The 17,056-nt window shown below is 43.4% G+C and overlaps 1 protein-coding gene across 2 annotated transcripts in view; it reads right to left on the minus strand.

Moving 5' to 3' along the window:
- BCL2L14 (BCL2 like 14) overlaps window positions 1-184 on the minus strand; it is a 43,621-nt gene extending 43,437 nt beyond the window's left edge. For both annotated transcript variants that reach the window (XM_030805003.1, XM_030805002.1), the window contains exon 1: window positions 91-184. The gene's annotated coding sequence lies outside the window, so the exon portion shown is untranslated. The remainder of the gene's footprint in view (window positions 1-90) is intronic.
- Window positions 185-17,056: the final 16,872 nt, after the last annotated feature.

The following is a 17,056-nucleotide window of genomic DNA, read 5'->3' on the forward strand; positions in this document are numbered from 1 at the left end:
TCCTTCACACATTAAATTTTAGGAAGTATCAAACTTAAGAGTGGACTCTATTTCAAAAGCACATTTATAAGGAACTTAGGTAGCACTCACATTTTCCCCTTGGAGTAACGTTCTTCTAGGTGGTTAGTTCTGCCAGGGGAGCCCAGGGGAGCCCATTTAGCCTCTCGGATGAAGTGAAAGCCCTGGAACCTTAGACTCTTTGGGAGGAATAATAGTGGATAGAATACGACTGCAGTGTAGAACGGTGTTTCTATGGGAAACTATTTTCAGAGTTCCGCCTTGGATTGCTGGGATTCCTTTTTTTTTTTTTTTTCTTTTTTTAGATGGAGTCTTGCTCTGTCGCCCAGGCCAGAGTGCATTGGCATGATCTCGGCTCACTGCAACCTCTGCCTCCCGGGTTGAAGCGATTCTCCTGCTTCAGCCTCCTGAATAGCTGGGGCTACAGGCGCTTGCCACCAGGTCCGGCTAATTTTTGTATTTTTAGTAGAGACGGGTTTTCACCATATTGCCAGTTTGGTCTCAAACTCCTGACCTCGTGATGCACCCGCCTCGGCCTCCCAAAGTGTTGGGATTACAGGCGTGAGCCATCGTGCCTGGTGCTGGGATTCCTTTAACTGTCTGCAGTGAGACTGGGCAGCCCCTACCCCCATATTAAAAGAAAAGAAAAAAACACACCCTGCAATGTATTGAGGAATCACTGCATACCGGGCAGTGTAAACTCATTATCAGTCATGTCGCTTCATCCTCACATAAACGCCGTGAGGTGGCACTGCTGATATCCATATTTTACTAATAAAGACATGGAGCTGAAGAGACTGATCTCAGTGGCTTTGGACAGGGATTCTCATAAATTCTGGGTGGGTGCTAGGAAAGGAACAAGGAGTCTAGAACATTGAAAAGGTGAGCAGAGAGTCAGAGATGAGACAGAAAATGGAATAAAGATTGGGGCAGAGGCAGCCTGGCGCAGGGTAGGACATTTGTAGACATTATAGAGAGTCGACCCTTGAACAAGACGGATTTGAACTGCACAGGTTCACTTATACACAGGTTTTTTCCAGTAAAAGCTACACTGAGTGTGCCTGCCTCTCCTGCCTTCCCTTTTACTTCCTCCGCCTTTTCTGCCTCTGCCACCCAGAGACAGCAAGAATAACCCCTCTGCTTCCTCCGCAGCCTACTCAGTGTGAAGACAGTAAGGAAAACCTTCATGAAGCTCCACTTGCACTTAACGAAGAAGAAATATTTTTCTTCCTCATGATTTTCTTAATAATATTTTCTTTGCTTTGGCTTACTTTATTGTAAGAATACATTATATAATTCACACACGAAATATGAGTTAACTGACTATGTTATCAGCAAGGCTTCCCAGTCAACTGCAGGCTCTTGGTAGTTAAGTTCAGTAGCATATTGAGCAGATATCAGGCTGACTCCTTTTTTGGGAATCAAAAGTTATACACGGATTTTTGACGACGTGGGGGTCAGCATCCCTAACCCCACATTGTTCAAGGGTCAGCTGTGTTCCCTTCCCTGTGACCTGTCTTTTGGCAAAGGGAAACTCAGATCCTGTTGTAGGGTCTTTGAAACAATGGACAATGGCCACAGTGGCCCATGAGAGGGAAAAATATTTACATGGCAGTGCTGGGGATTCAGTTCCCACAAATAGGAGATTTGCAAGAATTTCCACAACACACACACACACACACACACACAGACACACACACACACACAAAGACATATACACAGACACACAGACACACACACAGAGACACATACACAGACATACAGATACATACACAGAGGCACACATGCAGACACAGAGACACACACAGACATACACAGACACACACACAGATACACAGACACACACAGACACAGATACACACACAGACACACAGACACACACAGAGACACACATAGACACAGATACACAGACACACACACACACAGACACACACAGATACACAGACACACACTGATACACAGACACACACACACACACACACATGCACAGAGACACACAGAGATAAACATACACACATGGACACACGCAGGCACACATGGGCACACACGTAGATACACACACAGAAACACAGACATACACATAGACACACAGACACACAGATACACAGACACACACACAGACACACAGACACAGATACACACACAGAGACACACACACACCCACACAGGCACAGACACATGCACAGATACACAGACACACACAGGCACACAGAGACACACACACAGAGACAAACATACACACAGACACACACACAGACACACAGAGAGACACAGATACACAGACATACACACACACAGAGACACACACAAACACACACACACACAGACACACACAGGCACACACACAGGGAGACACAGACACACAGAAGCACACACAAACATGCACAGACACACAGGCACACACACACAGACACACACAGAGGCACACATTTTCAATGTTTCCCCTTCTTCCTAACTCTCATTTCCGCCTCACTTGGATGAAGCAGGTAGAGTGGGGGAGTGGGTAAGAGTTACTGCAGTAAGAAGAGAAAGTCGCAATAGGTATTTTTAGTCCTGGAGGTGGTCAAGGATGGTAGTAGAGTCCTTCAACCACCCCAGCTTTTCACCTCCTCTGCCCCATATTCATGCCTGTTGCCGCATAACTTCACAGTGCCCTCCCACCATGCATGAATGACCTGCCCTGTCCCCTGGTTCTGGGATCAGTCATGTGACTTGCTTTTGTCATTAGTGTGTAAAAGCCATGACTCAAATTCGGGCTGGAGAGAGGTTTGTCCACTAGAACTTGTTTTCTTCTTCCCTTTCCCTTTCTCTTTCCTTTCCTTTCCCTGTCCTGTCCTGTCCTGTTTTGTCCTGTCCTGTCGTGTCCTGTCCTGTCTTGTCTTGTCTTGTCTTGTCTCGTCTCACTCCGTTACCCAGGGTGGAGTGCAGGAGTGCAGTGGTGTGATTTTTTTTGTTTTTTTTTTTTTGAGATGGAGTCTCACTTTGTCGCCCAGGCTAGAGTGCAGTGGCGCGATCTCGGCTCACTGCAACCTCTGCCTCCCGGGTTCAAGCAATTCTCCTGTCTCAGCCTCCTAGGATACAGGCGCACGCCACCATGTCTGGCTAATTTTTGTATTTTTAGTAGAGATGAGGTTTCACCATATTGGTCAGGCTGGTCTTAAATTCCTGACTTCAGGTGATCCACCAGCCTCAGCCTCCCAAAGTGCTGGGATTACAGGCGTGAGCTACTGCACCCAGCCAGTGGTGCCATCTTGGCTCACTGCAACATTTGCCTCCTGGGCTCAGGCGATTCTCATGCCTCAGCCTCATGAATAGTTGGGATTACAGCCGTGCGCCACCACGCCTGGCTAAGGTTTTGTATTTTTAGTAAAGATGGGTTTTCACCAAGTTGGCCAGACGGGTCTCGGACTCCTGACTTCAAGTGATCCACCTGCTTTGGCCTCCCAAAGGGTTGAGATTACAGGCGTGAGCCACCGCGCCCAGGCTAGAGCTTGTTTTCTCGGGCACCTCAGCTATGGCCATTAGAACATGCCCAGGCCAGCCTGCTGAGGATGACAGATAAAAGAAACAGAATCAAATTCTCAAGTTGACCTAGAGGAACCCAGCCTAGATCAGCAGCACACACGAGTGAGGCCAGCTAAGTTCAGCAGAGCCACCTGGTCTGTATCAGCAGAACCCTGCCAACTTATGAAAGATAAATTTAGTTTTGTACGTGTATGCCCTGAATTTGTTTTTAAAAATTAACTTTTAATTTTGAGATAATTGTAGATTCACATGCAGTTGTAAGAAATAATCAAGATCCTGTGTACCCTTTACCCATTTTTTTTCCAATGGTAACAGTATAATAGCACAATGTTATAATCAGGATATTGACATTGCTACTGTCAAGATACAGAACATTTTCGTTACCATAAAGTTCCCTCATCTTGTCATTTTATAGCCACAACCCGTGACCTCCTGCTCCCACCCCCTCCATAACTCCTGACAACCACTAATCAACTCTTCATTTCTAGAATTTTGTCATTTCAAAAACGTTATGGAAATGAAATGAAATCATACATGGGTAACCTTTTGAGATTGGCTTTTTTTTTTTTTTTTTTGAGACAGAGTCTTGCCCTGTTGCCCTGGCTGGAGTGCAGTGGTGCGATCTTGGCTCACTGCAAGCTTCGGCTCACTGCAATCTCCGCCTCCCGGGTTCACACCATTCTCCTGCCTCAGCCACTGGAGTAGCTGGGACTACAGACGCCCGCCACCGCACCCAGCTAATTTTTTTGTATTTTTAGTAGAGACGGGGTTTCACCACGTTAGCCAGGATGGTCTCGATCTCCTGACCTCGTGATCTGCCTGCCTTGGCCTCCCAAAGTGCTGGGATTACAGGTGTGAGCCACCGCGCCCGGCCAAGATTGGCTTTTTTCCCATGCAGCCTCATCCTCTGGAGATTCATCTAGGTTGTTGTGTTTATCAAAAGTTTTTCCTTTTTACTGTTGAATAACATCCCATAGAATGTATCACATTTTGTCTAAGCAGTCACCTATTGAAGGACATCTAGATTGCTTCTAGTTTTGAGCTCTTGTGAATATAGCTGCTATAAACATTTGTGCACAAACTTTTGTGTGACTACAAGTCTTCATTTCTCTGAGATAAATACCCAGGAGCTCAATTGCTGGGTCATATGGCAGTTGCATGTTTAGTTTTCTAAGAAACTTCCAAACACCACCATTTTACATTCTCACCAGCATCATATGAGTGATCTAGTTTCTCTGCATCCTTGTCAGAATTTGGTGTTGTCACTATTTTTCATCTTAGCCATCCTGATAGATATGTAGTAATACTGCATAGTGGTTTCAACTTGCATTTCACCAATGGCTTATGCTGTTGAACATATTTTCACGTGCTTATTTGTCATCTGTATATTTTCTGTGTTAAAATGTCTCTTCATGTTTTGTCCATTTTCTAATTGGATTGTTTGCTTTCTTATTAATTTTTGAGAGTTCTTTATATATTCCAGATACTAATCCTTTGTCGGATATATGGTTTGCAAATATTTTCTTCCCACTCTGTAGTTTATCTTTTCATTCTCTTAACAAGATTTTTTATGGAACAAAAATTTAAAATCTTGATGATGACAAGTTTCTATATCTTTCCTTTTATGAACTGTGCTTTTGGTGTCAAGTCTAAGAACTCTTTCACATGGCATTCTCCATATGTGAAAAAAACACAACACTTTACCTCATTCTAGATCTTTTTTTTTTTTTTTTTTTGAGGTGGAGTCTTGCTCTGTCCCCCAGGCTGGAGTGCAGTGGCGCGATCTCGGCTCACTGCAAACTCCGCCTCCCGGGTTCACACCATTCTCCTGCCTCAGCCTCCTGAGTAGCTCAGACTACAGGCACCCGCCACCACACCTGGCTAATTTTTTGTATTTTTAGTAGAGATGGGGTTTCACTGTGTTAGCCAGGATGGTCTTGATCTCCTGACCTCGTGATCCGCCTGCCTCGGCCTCCCAAAGTGCTGGGATTACAGGCTTGAGCCACCGCACCCAGCCACCTCATTCTAGATCTTGACTATTTTATCCTATTTTTTTTCTAAGTGTTTTATGGCTTTACATTTTACATTTAAGTTCATGATTCATTTTGAGTTAATTTTTGCTTGAGGTGTGAGGCTTAGGTTGAGGTTCATTATTTCTGGCAATAGATATGTAATTACTCCAGCATCTTATGTTGAAAGCCTATTTCTCCTTTGTTGAGTTGCTTTTGCACCTTGTTAAAAATCAGTTGGGCATATTTATGTGGATCTGCTTCTGGATTCTTTATTCTGTTCCATTGACCTATGTGTCTGTCTCTCCACCAATATCACATAGTTTTGATTACTGACCTATATAATATGTCTTGAAGTCAGATAGACTGAGTCACCTCCCACTTTTTTTCTTCTTTTTCAAAATTGTTTTGAAGTCCAGCTCATTTGCCTTTTCATTTAAATTTTAGGATAAGCTTGTTTATATCTATTTTTAAAACTTCCTGGGATTTTGATAGGAATTATATTAAGCCTTCATATCAATTTGGGAGAATTTACACCTTTATTATGTTGAATCTTCTAGTCATAAACACAGTATGTCTCTCCCTTTATTTAGATATTTTTATTTCTTTCATCGGCATAGCATAGTCTTCAGCATAAAATCCCTGGATATGTTTTATTAGATTGACACCTAGGTATTCCATTCTTTTTGAGTGATTGCAAATGATATTATATTTTAAATTTTGATGTCTGCATGTCCATTGCTAGTATACAGAAATACAATTGATTTTTGTATGTTTATCTTATATCCTGCAACTTTACTGAACTCAGTACTAAGAGTTTGTTTTTCTTGTATACTCCTTGGAATTTTCCGTATATAGATAATAATATCTTCCTTTTTATTCTCCCTCACCCCATCTTTTTGTCTTACTGCACTGGCTAAAACTTTCACTACTATGTTGAATAAGAATGTAAGTGTGAATACACTTGTATTATTCTTGATTTTAAGGGAAAAATATTCAGACTTTCACCATCAGGTATAATGTTGCTGTAGGATTTTTATAGGAGCTTTTTACTAAGTGGATGAATTTCTTTTCTATTGATAATTTTCTGAGAGTTTTTTAAAAATCATGAATGACTGTTGAATTTTGTCAAATACTTTTTCCACATCAATTGATACGATCATGTGATTTTTCTTCTGTAGCTTGTTAATATGGTTGATTACATTTATTGATTTTCCAATATTGGACTAGCTCTGCCTCCCTATAATAAGCCCCACTTGGTCAAGATGTATAATTCTTTTTACATACTGCTGAATTTTATTTACTAATTTTTTTTTCAGGATTTTCATGTCTATTTTCAAGATAGTATTGATCTGTAGTTTTCTGACTTTTTTTTTTTTTTTGGTAGTTTTCTGCCTTCATCTGGTCTTGGTAGAAATAAAACCAATTATGAAGATACCATGGGTTGAGTGTGTGTGTTCTTTCTAAAGTTCATGTTGAAACTTAATCCCCATTATGGTAGTGTTAACAGATGAGGCCTTTTAGGAAGTTATTAAGTCATGAGGGAGAGGCCTCATGAATGGATTAGTGCCTTATGAAAGGTCTGGAGGAAACTAGCTAGACCCTTTTTGCCCTTCTATCCTTCCGCCATGTGAGGATACAGCATTTATTCTCTCAGGAGGATGCAACAAGGTGCCATGGTGAAGCAGAGATAGCAGCCCTCAACAGACTCCAAACCTGCTGGTGCCCTGGTCTTGGACTTCCCAGCTTCCAGAACTGTGAGAAAAAATTTATATTGCTTATAAATGATGCAGTCTCAGGTATTTTGTTATAGCAGCGTAAATGAACTAAGAATCTCCTCCTTATCTATATTCTGGAAGAGATTGTGTAGAATTGGTGTTAATTCTTTAAACATTTGGTAGAGTTATCTAGTGAAAGCATTTAGGTCTGGAAATTTTTTTGGGAGGGAATTTCAAAATTGTGAATTAAATTTTCTTAATAGTTATAGGGCTATTCAAATTATCTATTTCATATTGGGCTGGGCACTTTGGCTCATGCTTGTAATCCCAGCACTTCGGGAGGCCAAGTGTGCATTCTGATGTGCATTAGAATGTATATGGTCTATCTTGGTGTGTGTTGAGTGTGCATTCTGATGTATATTAGAATGTATATGGTCTATCTTAGTGTATATTCAGTGTGTATTCTGCTGTGTATTAGAATGTACATTCTGCTATTGTGTCAGCTGTTTTACAAATGTCAGTTAGGTTCTGTTGGTTGATGGTGTTGTTGTTTTTCTACAGCCTTGCTGATTTTTGGTCTACTTGTTCTATCAATTGTTTAGAGAGGAGTGTTGGAGCCTCCAACTATAATTGTGGATTTGTCTATTTCTACTATCAGTTCTATCAGTTTTTGCATCATATATTTTGCAGATTTGTTGTTTGACACACACACAGTTAGTATTGTTAATACTTCCTGGTGGATTGACCCTTTGATCATTATGTAATCTCCCTCTCTGTCTCTAGCAATTTTCTTTGCTCTGAAGTGTACTTTAGCTTGATATTAATATAGCCATTTCTGTTTTCCTTTTTTTTTGAGACAGTCTCGTTCTGTTGCCTAAGCTGGAATACAATGGTGCGATCTCTGCTCACTGCAACCTCTGCCTCCAGGGTTCAAGCAATTGTCTTGCTTCGGTCTCCTGAGTAGCTGGGATTACAGGTGCCCATAACCATGCCCAGCTGATTTTTGTATTTTTAGTAGAGATGGGGGTTTCACCATGTTGGCCAGGCTGGTATCGAACTCCTGACCTCAAGTGATCCACCCTCCTTAGCCTCCCAAAGTGCTGGGATTACAGGCGTGAGCCACCGTTCCTGGCCACAGGTGGTATTTTCTCTGGTGTTCTCACATGGTGGAAAAGGTGGAAGAGCAGAAGGGATAAACTCTGCACCCTCACGTGGCAGAAGAGATGGAAGGGCAATAGGCCTGGCTAGTTCCTTCCAGCCCTTTTATGAAGGCACTAAACCCATTCACATGAGGGTGGCGGCCTCATGACCTAATCACCTTCCAAATGCCCCACCTTCTAATACCATTGCTTTGGGGTTTAAGTTTCAACATATGAATTTTGAAGGACACATACATTCAAATGGCACCAGGTCACTAAAAATCACCGGGAAGTAGAAGGGAAGTACTTCACAGTTTGCTTTCAGATAAATGTCAGAAAATTGGCTTTACTACAATAAAATAATGTGTAGTATAAAGAACTAACAGTGCATAGATATGCAAAAGGTTTATCAATAACTACTAAACCCCAAATGCTATGTTTTAAGACAATGGGGACTTGGAGAAACATAGTAGAATCCAGGATATTCACTCAACAAAGTATGTTTAGTTTGGATTACTGGTTCATACCTGGAAATTACTATAATTTCTTCTTTTTGTTTGTTTTTTTGGCCTGTTCTCTGTGAACCTAAAAATTGCTGTGATTTTGTTAGGTTACTTTGAAAGATTATGTGCTCTGAAATTATACAGACCTGGTTCTGGTCTCAGCTGTAAGGTGCAGACAATTTCTTTAACTTCTCTGCAGCTCTTTCCTCATCTGCATGGGTATTTTAGAGGTTATTGTCAGGACTAACTGTGATTCTGTATTTAAAACTTCTGCACTAATTATCAGAGAAATACATGTTAAAACCACAATGAGCTAGCACCTCATACCTGTTGGAATGCTGTTATCAAAAAGATGAAAGATAACAAATGCTAGCGAGGTTGTGGAGAATAGGGAAGCCTTGTGCACTGCTGGTGGGAATGTAAATTAACATAGCCATTGCAGAAAACAGTATGGAGGTTCCTTAAAAAATTAAAAATAGTACTACCATATGATCAAGCAATCCCACTCCTGGGTATATATATCCAAAGGAAATAAAATCGGTATGTCGAAGAGCTATCTGTACTGCCATGTTCATTGCAGCACTATTCACAATAGCCAAGATTTGAAACCAACTAAGTGTTCATCAATGGATGGATGGATAAAGAAAATGGGGTTGGATAAAGAAAATACACCATGGAATACTATTCAGTCTTTTAAAAAGGAGGACACCCTGTTGCTTGTGACACAGATAAACCCAAAGGACATTACGCTAAGTGAAATAAGTCAGGCACAGAAAGACAAATACTGCATGATCTCACATGTGGACTCTTAAAAAGTTGAACTCACAGAAGTCGAGAGTAGAATAGGGGTTACCAGGGCTTTCAGGCTTGTTGGGGGGCAGGTGGGGAGATGGTCAAAAAACATAAAATTTCAGTTAGACGAGAGGAATAGATGTTCAAGAGATCTATTGTACAACATTGCAATTATAGTCAATAACATATATTTTTGAAAATCGCTGAGAGATTTTAAGTCACCCCCAAAATGATAACTTTGTGAGCAAATGCATATGTAATTAGCTTTATTTAACCATTCCACAATGTATACATGTTTCATAACATGTTGTCCATGACAAATATACATAATAAAATAAAAAAGTCCTGGCACGGAGCTGGCATTTCTGAAGTGTTAATTCCTTGTAATGCCATTTCTCAAATCGAGATTCTCCCTGCACGTACATACCACAGGCTTCCATCTTTACTGTGTTTTAGTTCATGAGAGCTAGAGTTACCCTCAAGATCTTCTAGTTTGTTGGTTCCCAAACTGGGATTCCTCAGCTGTCAGGGCCTGAGAAAGTTGTAACTAGGGTCTGTGGGTTAGTTTCAACATGCTGAAATCCTAACAAAAATCATTCATGGGTGGGAGACCAGGTTAAGAAGGGAGCAAGTGTCTTTGCCTTTCTCTGTGATATGGACTCACTGTGGTAACTCTAGTTGCATCATGATCATCAGAAGGCCTGCCTGACATTTATATGTCTGATTCCTCAAGACAGAACGCTTATTAAGCTCCTATTTTAGAGATGCATTTTGGTGGGCAACATCCTTCAGAAACACGGAATTTATGGGAAAAAATAGTAAAGAAGTTAACGAGTCTGGGGCATTGAGATCCACAAAGTTTAAGTAACTTCCCAAGGTCACACAGCAAGTCGGTAGCAGTGCCAGGACCAGAACTGATTTCTCCTGACCCCTCATAGCCTGCGTGTTCCACTCCTTGCCGTGCCATCCAGACTACCTTCTTTTCCACCTGGGTCCTTCGTGTCTATCAAATATCACCTTGGAAACAGGCTTTTAGTCAGGATGTTGTAGTGTCAAGGGCAACTGAAGTCTCCTCTACACTAGGACCCCAGGAATCTTGGTAAGGGAGAAGGTATTTCCGACCATTTATTATGATTTGTAAGTTCAGCCAGAAATTTTTCTTCTGCTTCCTTTCTCAGTTAGGGAAATGTATGCTTTAGAAGATTTTAAATGCTTGGTTACTTAAGAGAGAAAGAAAACTCTGTTGCTTGTTCATATTATTTGTGTTTTGCCTTGGCTGAAAACCTCCTGCAAAGACAGGAGGTTTTCAGCCAAGGCAAATCAGAGTGGCTGACATTCCCACGGGAAAGTGGGCCGGGCATGAGAACAGGATGTGTACCTGTCTGGAAGCTGGAGCCTTTGATGTACATCCACAAGAGCCCCGGAAGGAAGCTGTTTTGATAAGCTGTGGTCACCAGGTGGCGCTACACACACGCAGTCAAGCCCAACAGTTTTTCAGACCTTCAGGATTTTTCCAGATTTACCGAAGCAGGAAAAAAACAAGAAAAACAAAACGGGTCCAGTACTTCAGCTCAGAATAGTTGAGTTGAAAAGAGGTGGCAAACCCCCCAGACAGCTTGCCCTCTTCAATCGTGTGGCAGAGAATCCACTTGGTGCCCTTCGGATTCTTTGAGTAAACGTGGAGCTGGCTGGCTCCTCAAGGGAGTGTGGCATCAGGACGTGGCTGGTTCCGGCTGCAAGAAAGTCCCGGTTATTCTGCGAGGGCAAAAGAGCTCCAGCTTTAGGGCTTCAGCAGAGGCGGTCGCTAGGGCGCACCAGTCCTTTACTTCGGACCAGTCTGACCTTAAGGGGAAAGGCAATTTCCTTTCTGTATGGGGAACTCATTTCCTTTGTTGCTTTCCTTATTTTCCTCCCAGGGTCCTTTAATTCCAGCCTGGTTGGGGCCTGGGAGGAGGGGATGGGTGAGGTGTCAACCAGCAGTGCCCTTTCTTCCTTCTCGCTCCGCCCCCAGGCAACACCCTCCAGCACCCAAGCCTACCCCCTTCCTCCAACGGAAAAATGCACACAGCATATCCGTGTCTGTCCACATGCTGGATTTCCCGGCCAGTTCTGATGTGAAATATCTTGAAAGTTTGCTTTCAAGGGGCCACTTTGTATTAAAAGAGGATTAAAAAATAAACAAAATCCCATACCTCCAATCTGAAAGTCTTTTCTTGGTACCATAAAAAAACTGAGCTATCAGCCCTCTGGTACCTTCGATTCCAGGCCAAAGGCCACTGCCTGGTGGTGACGGCCAACGTGGAGGCACCCAGGCCAGCTCCCACGGCGTCTCTGCTGACAAGCAGTGACTCCAGCAGATTCTAGTAGCACCTACACCGCCAGAGTCACACCCAGGCGCTTGCTTTGCTGCAGTTTGGGAGGGGTCAATGTTCCACAGCAGCGGCTCACCAACCTTAGCCTCAACCTATGCCTCAGTTGCTGGGCTCCACTCCCAGAGTTTTTGGGTGAGTAGGTCCAGGGTGCGGCTGGGAAATTTGCATTTTTAACAATTTCCCCCTGAGGCTGATGCTGCAGTCTGGGGACCACACTTTGAGAACCACTATTTCAGAGTAAAATGCTGGTGGGAGGAAAGGAGCAGCAGGAAACAGCCGATGACTGTGGTGTGGCCAGTCTTTCTCCCAGGCGGGGTGGGGTGTGTGTGCCAGGATTGCAGGATCACCAGGAGGGCCGGTTCTCTGGGGCTGCTGAAAATCCTTATCCCTCCTTTCTAGACTAGTGGTTCTGAGACTTGGCAGCACATTGGAATCACTTTGGGAGCTTAAAAAAACATACTGATGACTGGCTTCTAGCCCCAGACGTCCTGATTTAATTGGTTCGGAATGTGGTTTGGGCCCTGGAAGATTTAAAATCTCCCTAGCTGTTTCTGATGTGTAGCCCAGGTCGAAAAATCACGGTGCTAGGTCCACGTTTTACTGCTTTCTTATATCTAGTCCCCAGTAAGTGTAAGTTCTCACCACCCATTCTCAAACCCTTCCAGCTGTCTCTCATACCTCCTTGCCTCAGGCTGAAAAACACTGGCACCTGTCTCTGAGTACGGACTTCCTATTTATCCTTCAAGACTCAGGCCAAATATTTTTTCCATGGTGGAGATTTTTCTGGCTTTCCCTAACAGTTCATCTCCTAAAGCACTCTGGATACACTAGAACTATAACCTTTATCTTTCACTTCATTGCAATTACATTCATATGCTGAATGTAATGATGCTTCAGTCAAAAACCGACTGTATGTATGAAGGTGGTCCCGTAAGATTATAATGGGGCTGAAAAATTCCTATCACCTAGTGACACTGTAGCCATTGTCATGTTGTAGCTCAATTACTTTATTTTAAAAATAAACTTAGTGTAGCCTAAGTGTACTGTGTTTATAAAGTCTACAGTAGTGGACAATGATATCCCAGTCCTTCACATTCACTCACCACTCACTCACTGACTCACCAAGAATAACTTCGAGTTCTGCAGCAGCCATTTTGGTAAGTGCCCTATACAGGTGTACCATTTTTAATCAATTTTTTTTTTTTTTGGAGACGGAGTCTCGCTCTGTTGCCCAGGCTGGAGTATAGTGGCCCAGTCTCGACTCACTGCAAGCTCTGCCTCCTGGGTTCATGCCATTCTCCTGCCTTAGCCTCCCGAGTAGCTGGGACTACAGGCGCCCGCCACCATGCCCGGCTAATTTTTTGTATTTTTAGTAGAGACGGGGTTTCACTGTGTTAGCCAGGATGGTCTCGATCTCCTGACATCCTGATCCGCCCACCTCGGCCTCCCAAAGTGCTGGGATTACAGGCGTGAGCCACCGCGCCCAGCCCATTTTAAATCTTTTATACTGTATTTATACTGTACCTTTTTCACGTTAGGTTTGTTTAGATACACAAATACCATTGTGTTACAAGTGGCTATGATATTCAGTGCAATTACTTGCTGTACAGGTTTGTAGCCTAGGAGCAATGGGCTATACACCGTAGCCTGTTTGTGTTGTAGGCTGTAGGCTGTACCATATAGGTTTCTGTGAGTGCACTCTATCATGTTCACACGACAAAATTGCCTAATGATGCATTTCCCAGACGTATCCCTGTCGTAAAGCCCTGACCGTATTTGTGTTCATATCTTCCCTCCCTGCTTGATGGTTAATAAAACTTTGTGATTGAATGAATTCCATAGTTGGAGATAACGTTAAAATGCACAGGTTCTGTTTTTTGTTTTGTTTTTTTTTGGAGACAGGGTCTCACTCTGTTGCCCAGGCTGGAGTGCAGTGGTGCAATCATGGCTCACTGCAGTCTTGACTTCCTAGACTGAAGAGATCCTCCCACCTCGGCCTCCTTAGTAGCTGGGACCACAGGCGTGCACCACCACGCCTGGCTAATTTTTGTAGTTTTGTAGAGATGGGCCTTCACCATGTTGCCCAGACTGGTCTTGAACTCCTGGGCTCAAGCAATCTGCCTGCCTTGGCCTCCCAAAGTGTTGCAATTACAGGCATGAGCCACTATGCTCGGCTATTGCACAAGCTCTGGATAAGGAAGTTTATTAATATCAGTTCTGTACAATGAACCTAGTGCCTCCAGTGGGGTCAGACTTGGGTAGGTGCTTGAGAAGCAAAGGCAAGTGAGCAGTGCACGCTGCCCCTGAGGAATGAATTCCTCTGGAGGCGGAGCTCTCTGAGGCTCCTTGTGCGTTCCTCATGAAATTTAGCCTGGGAACTGCTTTGAGAGATACTGACCTGGAGCACAGAGGGACCTGGGTCTCCTTTTCATCATGCTCTTCTGTGGCTCTCACCACCCCCAGGATTAAGTAGGTTTCTTTGCATGCCTTTCATAAACTTGCCCTTGTCTACCTCTACCACATATTTAATTCCTTGACCCTGTTTGATGCTTGGATCCCAGTTCCCTGCACACACCATGCTATTGCCAACTTATACCTTTCTGCTTCCCTGAGATACCTTCTCACCTTTGCTAGGCTGGGTAACTGCCAAGGCTTGTGGGCCTTCCTGACCCCCAGGCTGAGTGCCTTCTCCTGTATTATATTCTCTTAGTATTTTATACATACCTCTATCATTATGTGGAAATAATCCAAACTAGTTTTTTTATGAACCTGGCACACAATAGGTGCTTTATAAGTGTTGAACCGAGATGAATGCTTACAGAGTGATTCTCAAACCTTATTCTACCTATGCGCCATTCACATGGAAAACACACTCCCACACTTTATTTTGTGCATGAGACAGTGTTTCTTCATCCAGGGTAATGGGTTTAGAATAGGCAGGCACATCCTTCCGGGGGAATCAGGATATGAGTGGGAGGCAGGCTGGGACTAGTTAGAAATACCCTCCTTTTGCCACCTAGATTCTAATGTGTGTCTTGTTCTCAAGTTGAGAGCTGCTGAATTACTATAAGCCAGGCAGTGAGCTAGGCACTTTTAAAATTATTTCTAGAATGTTCACAACCGTCTTGCTAGGTGGTTATTATTATCCTCATTTTATGGATGATGAAACTGAGGTTAAATGATTTCTGCAAAGCCACATAGCCGGTGTGCTAGGCCGTTCTTGCACTGCTATAAAGAAAATTTCTTATAAATTTTCTTAATTTATAAGAAAAGAGGTATTATTAGTTCACGGTTCTGCAGGCTATACAGGAAGCATAGCGGCATCTGCTTCTGGGGAGGCCTAAGGAAGCTTCCAATCATGATGGAGTGCAAAGTCAAAGCAGGCGTATCACGTGGCGAAACAGGAGCAAGGGAAGGGGAGGTGCCAGACACTTTGAAACGACCAGATCTCATGAAAATGAACTCACTTTTGTGAGGACAGTATCCAGGGGTTGGGGCTAAATGATTTATGAGAAATCCACTCCTGTGGGTCAGTCACCTCCTACCAGACCCCACCTTCAACACGGGGGATAACAATCCAACATGAGATTTGGGCAGGGCACATATCCAGACTCTCTCAGCTGGTAAGTGACAGGTGGATGCTTGGACACACTACTTTCTGATGTATTGCCACACCTGTTTCCCCCAGTAGAACTGGGTTTCCCCTTAAAGGCATGGACTTGGTCTTAGTAACTTTTGTATCCTCTGCACCTGACACAGAGCCTGGTGTCAGAAGGTCCCCAGTAAACGAGTGCCGAACTGAACTGAATCATTCTTGGTCTTTTCTCTCTGCCGCTTAGCTACAAATGCTTGGGATGACACATTTAGACCTGCTATTGCAGTGCCTTCACCTCCAGAACCTTCATGGGTCAAATAACTGAGTCTGTCCAGACATATCATGACAGCCCTGTTTTAATTGATCGTTACCTATTGCCTATTAAAACCTTGTCAGATTCTAATTTTACAGTTCCCTCCTCCCTATGTCAGCATTGGATTATACTTCTTTCTAGATCCTCTGTTTCTGTTCTCTTCTGCCATTCTGTTTACACTGTCCTTTCTGTAGACAGAGCCTTTTTCTAGTTTTCCTGGTGGAATTCCATCTGTATTGCCTCTGGGACACTTTCTATTGACTGCTTTTGTTTCCTCCTTGTCACATGTTGAGTAATTTTTTTTTTTTTTTTTTTTTTTGAGATGGAGTCTCGCTCTTGTTGCCCAGGCTGGAGTGCAATGATCTCAGCTCACGGCCACCTTCGCCTCCCAGGTTCAAGCGATTCTCCTGCCTCAGCCTCCTGAGTAGCAGGGATTACAGGCGCACACCACCACACCCAAGTAATTTTTTGTATTTTTAGTAGAGACAGGGTTTTCCCACGTTGGCCAGGCTAGTCTCGGACTCCTGACCTCAGGTGATCCACCTGCCTCAGCCTCCCAAAGTGCTGGGATTACAGGCGTGAGCCACTGCGCCAGGCCGAGTAATTTTGTATTACATGCCAAACATTATGGGCTTTATTGTCTTCCTTTAAAGAGCATTGCATTTGTTTTGGCAGGTGGTTAGTTTATTGGTGGGTCTGCTTGACATCATCCGCCCTGCTGGAAAGGGTGTCCTCTTTCCACCAGGTATTCACAGTGAGTAGTTGGACTTAGAAGCATGTCTCTGTCCTTCCTCACATTTCAAACAGCAGCACCGGAAACCAGCTCAGCTTCTCCTCTGGTGCCCAAGCCCAGTTCATGTGGCTGCTCCATAAATCCAGGAACATGGTACCTGTAACCTGGGCTGCACGCCCCAAGGGTAAGAGTAATACACAGCTGTGCCCCAAAAAATCAGGGTGAGAGCTGGCTTGAGCACCTAGAACCTATTTTATTAGAATTTCTATGTCCCATAAGTTTGCTTTTCTACTTCCTTCCTTGGCACCTTCCTCCCCTTCATCCAGAAACGCACAGGCA

The sequence above is a fragment of the Nomascus leucogenys genome, chromosome 23 (assembly GCF_006542625.1).
Source record: "Nomascus leucogenys isolate Asia chromosome 23, Asia_NLE_v1, whole genome shotgun sequence".
NCBI classification, from domain to species: Eukaryota; Metazoa; Chordata; class Mammalia; order Primates; family Hylobatidae; genus Nomascus; species Nomascus leucogenys.